Raw genomic sequence first — 5,049 nt, 5'->3', positions numbered from 1 at the left:
GGTAAGTGAGGGGAGGGGTAAGGGAGTGGTGAGGGAGGGGTAAATGGCTAAGTGAGGGGGTGGTAAGGGAATGGTGAGGGAAGGGGCGAATGGGTAAGTGAGGGGGTGGTAAGGAAGTGGTGAGGGGAGGGGTGAATGGGTAAGTGAGGTGGGTGGGAAGGGAGTGTTGAGGGGAGGGGTGAATGGGTAAGTGAGGGGGTGGTAAGGGAGTGTTGAGGGGAGGGGTGAATGGGTAAGTGAGGGGGTGGGAAGGGAGTGTTGAGGGGAGGGGTAAGCATGTCACTGAGGAGAGCAATGAGTAAAACAGTGTCGACTTTTGGTTCCAGTGCGTTGGCGAGGATTAAGTGAATCATAAAAGTCTAGCTTCCTTTGGCTGGCTACTGTCTAGGTTTGTGAATCACCAGAATGTCTGTGTGCATGTTCTACCCAGACACCAAAACCTTCCTTTGAGCATTCCACCACCTGGTGACCTGCTATTCCTTATGTTTTATTACATCAGTCAGCATCCAGGGGCACAGCAGGTACTCTTTACCATGTCCCTTCCTCGACAGCAACCATTCCACTTCACACTGCTACTGAAATGGAGCTAAGGCATTTCTGGTCACCCTGTTACAGGAATAATGTTATTAAACCGGTGATAGTTGAGAACAGATTTACCAGGATGTTAACAAAAACAAGTTGCTGGAAATGCTCAGCAGGATCTGGCAGCAACTGTGAAGAAAATCCCAGTTCTGAGGAAAGGTCACCGGACCCGAAACATTAACTCTGACTTTTTTCTTCACAGATGCTGCCAGACCTGCTGAGCTTTTCCAACATTTTCTGTTCTTGTTCCTGATCTACAGCATCCGCAGTTCTTTCGGTTTTTACCAGGATGTTGCCGGGGACGGAGGGTTTGAATTATAGGGAGACACTGAGTAGTCCGGGACTTTTTTCACCGGAGCATAGAAGTTGAGGGGTGACCTTATAGAGGTTCCTAAGATTTTGGGGGTATAGATAAGGTGAAATGCTGGTGTTTTATCCCTAGGGGGATTTCAAGTCTTTTATATTTTTTTGGGGGGGGGGGCCACAATGGCTCAGTGGTTAGTGCTGCTGCCTCACAGTGCCAGGGACCCAGGCTCAATTCCACCCTCAGGTGACTGTCTGTGTGGAGCTTGCACATTCTCCCCGTGTCTGCGTGGGTTTCCTCCAGGTGCTCTGGATTCCCCCACAGTCCAAAATTGTGCAGGTTAGGGTGGATTGGCCATGCTAAATTACCCAGTGTTCAGGGATGCATAGATTAGGTGGGTTATAGGGGGATGGTCTGGGTGGGATTCTCCGAGAGTCATTGTGGACTTGTTGGGCCAAAGGTCCTGCCCCCACACTGCAGGTCTTCTATGATAAAGATTTTAAAAAGACATGAGGAGCATATTTTTTATTTACACAGTAGTGTAGAACTACAGAGTAGTTCATGTGTGCAATGAACTTCCAGAGGAAGTGATGGATGTGGGTACAGTTACAAGATTTAAAAGATATTTAGATAAGTACATGAATAAGAAAGATTTGGAGGGATGTGGGCCAAGCCAGGCAGGTGGAACTAATTTAGTTTGGGATTACATTCGGCATGAACTGTTGGACCGAAGGGTCTGTTTCTGTATTATATGACTCTGTCACAATCATATGGATCCAATATATACATATGCAACATGCTGTTGGAAGCTAGGCCTGTCTCCACAATTGGGGCTTTGGCACATACATGTTAATACATTGAGCTGGTCTCATGAGGACATTTCTGCAAAATTTGAAGACCCTCATCATGTATTGTGGGATCGTATATATTGCATTTTGCCATCAAAAAAGGGCATTGCTGATTGGTTTTGTACAAGGGCACTCGATTGGTTGATCTTCCAAAGATTTCCTGGGACTTTGTGGAGTGAATTTGTCCAGCTAAATCTTCAGCTGGTAGCATGGTTGAAGATACATGTCCAGATCCCACAGATGTCCCATCAGACTGAACAAAGTGAGATAACAAGGTGCAGAACTGGATGAACACAGCAGGCCAAGCAGCATCAGAGGAGCAGGAAGGCTGATGTTTCGGGCCTAGACCCTTCTTCAGAACAAAGTGAGAATTGGCCTGGAAATTTGAACTTCCAATGGGAATTCCCCTTCTCCCCAAGACACTGTTTGAATGATTTTCACGCTGGACCAGAAGCAGTATTTACCTGGCTGAGTCACACAGGGACGAGTCCAACTCTGGGGCAACTCTCACCCTCATACACCAGTCAGTCACTCACACTCACCTGAGCCAATCAGGTGACCACCACAAACCAATCCTGAACCTGATTCCAAGAATCACCTGACCGCCCAGTGAACCGATCCAATTGGTCCACCGGCCTAATTCGGGAAAAAAATGAGCAAATCACAAACAGCTGGTTGACTGGAATCAAACCTGGGTCCTTGGCGCTGTGAGCATTGCTAACCACTTTTCCATCCCTGGCACTGTCTCAGTACCCAAACAAGGCCAGGTCCGAGTAATGAAATCTTAGAGGTAAGTACGACTATGAAAAATCCCCAGGAAGAATACATTGTTTGGATAAACAAAATGTTGAAGAAATTAAAAATAGAGCATTGTGTTTTGAAATTTCCATCATTGAGAAGTGCCAGGAGGAGCAGGAAACTTAATTTCAGTGATATGCCTTATGCAAGACTGTATGATGCGCTGTCAAATGCAAGCAGATTTTTGTTTTGTGAGGTAGATTTTTCCCTTGAACTTGGGAAGCTAAAAAAGATAAGAGGAGTAGTTTAAGACAAACACCTTCATGGCAGAAATTATTACTCTTGTTGAGGTGATACATAGGGAGATTTTCTTAGTAAAATTATTGGAAGAAATTCCATATAAAGTATTCAACAACAATACCCATGGAGTGCTGCACTGATAATAAATCACTTTGGAATAATGTACATTCAACAAAATGCTTGACTGAACAAAGACTGAGAATTGATTTGCAGTTTCAAACAGATGCTGGAGAATGGAGAAAACTCTAGATTGAAATGGGTGCAAAGTAGCCGTCAACCAGATGATTGTTTAATGCAGAAAGGAGTAAAATTTATGAAACTAGTAGAAACCCTAGATGATGTTTGGAACACTAACATGCACGAGAAAGGAGGAGTAAAATGTAATGTAATTACAGAGTGTAATTCTGCTAAATATGTTGTCATTTTTTATTTTTTAAAATTTTGTTTGTCTTTCACTGTGATAGTATGTATTAGTTTATAAAGTGTCTAATAACGTAGAGGAGCAGAGGTTTCGAGAGATTAACATTGCTTGAGCCTTTGTGATGTCTCGTTAGATGTCCTGGATATCTCTCAAATTATTTCCGACATCCACTTCACAGTTTCAGCAACAAGTATATCCCCTTCAGTCAACATCAGTGCTATTCTGGCACACAAACAGCATTTACTGCTGGGGGATGGGATTAAGACAAGCTCTAGCCACCGAAAAGCTATTTTCAGGTTCTTTAGCAAGCGTTGCAGGCATTTTAAGTGAGAACTAACTGTTTAATGAGCCTCTGGGTAGCTACATATCACGAGACCTTCAGCTCCTTTACCAAGATGTTTTCTTGTGCTCATGGTACACTGAACAACACATTTCCAGTTAAAAGTGCATTGTGACCACATCAAAGGATCTAAATCATATAAACACGATTTCAAAAATCGCCACAAAGTCTCTGATTATCACACAGGTATGTAAGTTAGGTGCAACCTTCCCCAAATGATGGAATGCAGCAGCAGCTTCTGCATCAACATTCAAGTTAGTTTCACCTCTTTGCAGTTCACCCTGTAGAAAACAGCAGCTGTGGATCGTCTTCGTGGCGTCTCTGTCTATGTGATGTCTAGTCCCATTTGTGTATTCAATGGGGAAACATGAGAAGAAGGTTGGAATATTCTAGGCAACAGTCTGAAAATGTCCTTTTGACTGATGTGATGTATAGACAGCAATGTCTCAATGGAATTGGAGAATGTTCGGTTGACTATCTCCCTAAGATGTAAGCGTTTTTGAATTGCAGTAAAGATCCGTAATAACATTCTCCTTATTATTTGGGAGCTTAAGAGGCCAGAAAGTCATTTTGAACAGTGAGTTGAGAAAACACTTCCAAGAACTCATGCCAATTTAGATACATGAACAGCCAGCCAATTGCTGGCTTTGGCTCTACTACCCAGAGAGACGGGGTGGTGTAGCAGAAACAGGTTTGTTCAGGCAGGAATAACTTTATTCAGACAAAACAAAACAATTCTCAGTGAATAGATCATTAACACCAGCAGGTCAAACAGATGGGAGAAATAGTCCTGAAAGAGACTAGAATGAGGAGGCTGCAGTGGTGTCAGAGAGAAAGACATGAAGTTAAGGAACCTGTGTTAAGCAATAAGTGAGCTGAATTAACAGTTTGTTTAAATGTCCCAAGAAGAGACATTAAACTGAAGAAAGTAGCTTCAAAGGAATTTTGACATTTTCTGAAAAAATAATGAGTATAGCTCCACCAGAACTGGGAGCTTTAGAATAACAAAAGGGTTAACTCTTCACTAAGATTGGAGTATCTGTAAGGTTGTTGTTAATGGTTGAATTTTTCTGATAACTGTAATAAGTTTGTTTCAAATTGTACTTGTACAGTGTAAAAGAGTTTGCATTTTTTTCTTTTGCGCAACAAGCTTCTATCTTCTTTCATCAAAAGTACATTGGCAGGATCTTGCAAATCTGTTCGATCACTGACCTCCATGGTAAACATAAAAAATAGCTTACAATCTATCATTCTGGGTCTCAATATGGGACCTGACATTTCCAGTAGTGCTATCACATGGGATCATGACAGAATCTGTAAACTAGGTTTACCTGGTGGCCACTGGTAAACAGAATGCTGTCCCCAGTGCCAGTAGAGTGTGTGTGTCTGTGTGTGTGTGTGTGTGTGTGAGAGAGTGTGAGAGAGAGAGACTGTGATCCTTCATTTCCTGAGATAGTAGGAACTGCAGATGTTGGAGAATCTGAGATAGCAAGGTGTAGAGCTGGATGAACACAGC

At 42.9% G+C, this 5,049-nt stretch overlaps 1 long non-coding RNA gene across 2 annotated transcripts in view; it reads left to right on the top strand.

Moving 5' to 3' along the window:
- The window catches only part of LOC125485661, a 36,230-nt gene that overhangs the window by 732 nt on the left and 30,449 nt on the right, over positions 1 to 5,049 (top strand). The gene's annotated exons all lie outside the window — the stretch shown is intronic.

The sequence above is a fragment of the Rhincodon typus genome, chromosome 21 (assembly GCF_021869965.1).
Source record: "Rhincodon typus isolate 14 chromosome 21, sRhiTyp1.1, whole genome shotgun sequence".
NCBI lineage: Eukaryota > Metazoa > Chordata > Chondrichthyes > Orectolobiformes > Rhincodontidae > Rhincodon > Rhincodon typus.
Note: the sequence above shows the minus strand (reverse complement) of the source record. Positions and strands in the feature narration are given on the sequence as shown.